This window comes from Triticum dicoccoides, chromosome 6A (assembly GCF_002162155.2).
Source record: "Triticum dicoccoides isolate Atlit2015 ecotype Zavitan chromosome 6A, WEW_v2.0, whole genome shotgun sequence".
NCBI lineage: Eukaryota > Viridiplantae > Streptophyta > Magnoliopsida > Poales > Poaceae > Triticum > Triticum dicoccoides.
Window position 1 is genome coordinate 113099827 of NC_041390.1, and position 1510 is coordinate 113101336.

Consider the following 1510-nt stretch of genomic DNA (forward strand, 5'->3'; position numbering starts at 1 on the left):
GGAGGAAGGGGGGAAGCAGCTTCTCCAGGGGGTTGACATATGCAGTAGAAGAAGGGGGGGTGAAGAGAGGCAGAGGGAGGGAAATTACCTGCCCTGATGTTGCTGCCTGGTATGGATCTGACCACCCTGCCCTTAGATCTTTTCTGAAGCAAGTTCTTTTTCTACTTTGGGGCTGCAATGGCTGCTATGTAGGAGGAGGAAGAAGGGCCTTGGATCCCTTCTTTCGTGGAGAGGAAGAAGGAACCATGGTGGCGTGGGGGCGAGCGGGCGTGGGAGGGCTGGGTAGGTACAGCTGGCCACGTGGGGGAGGACTTTTCTTCTCGTTCTGTTTGCGCGTATCGCGAGCAGCCGCTCGATCGCGCGGGTTGGTGCTCAGTTTCCTTTTCTGAAGCGCGGGACCGCGGGGGGACAGGTATTTACTTTTTCAGGCCGGCCGCTCCATCGCACTAGTGGGCAGCTGGCCGCCCACTAGACGCGTCCAAAAAAAATGTTCATGTCTACTTTATAGAAAGCTTGGGCAGGAGTTACATTAAACTTGGGTTTGCTTAGAGGGTTTGGTGGTCTCCGAGTCAAGCACATGTAACCGGGACGTGAGAAGCAGCTGATTGATTATTCCAAACTATAGCCGACTTGGGAGTCGACTCCGTTTCTGATCACAACTACTCCCTCTGTTCCGAATTACTTGTCGCAGGTATGGATATATCTAGATATATTTTAGTTCTAGATACATCCATTTCTCCGACGAGTAATTTGAAACGGAGGGAATAGCACCCAAGCAGTCTTACTCTACAAATACATCCTCCCCCATCGACTAGCAAGCAAGATTAGATGATGTTCAAAAAAAGCAAGCAAGATTACATCACATTCCAAAACACCAATTTCATATCTCCCATAGCTGCAACTAAAAATCGCATCTATGGACGACTCAAGGATGTATAAGCGGCAGAAGCGCAAGGAGAAGCACATCTACCTGGTGCTGGACAACTGGGACAAGGGCTTCACCATCCGCAAGATCGATGCCGACAGCCCCGAGGATCACAGCTGCAGCCTCCTCGACGAACCCCCCGCCCTCCATCTGCTCTCTCCCAATGCCACTGTAACGCCCTCGATGCGGCTATATCTCCCACGTGTCGAAGCACGACTTAGAGGCATAACCGCATTGAAAGCAATGTCGCAAGTGAGGTAATCTTCACACAACCCATGTAATACATAAGGGAAAGAGATACATAGTTGGCTTACAATCGCCACTTCACACAATTACATGAATAAAGCATTACATCATCCAGATACAATCAAGGTCCGACTACGGAACCAAAATAAAAGAAGAACCCCAAATGCGACAAAGGTCCCCGATCGACCCCAACTGGGCTCCACTACTGATCAATTAGAACGAAACAACACAAAGGGCAAGATCTTCATCGAGCTCCTCCTTAAGCTTGGTTGCGTCACCTGCTCGGTAACATAGGCACCTGCAAACTGGTTTTGGAAGTATCTGTGAGCCACGGGGACT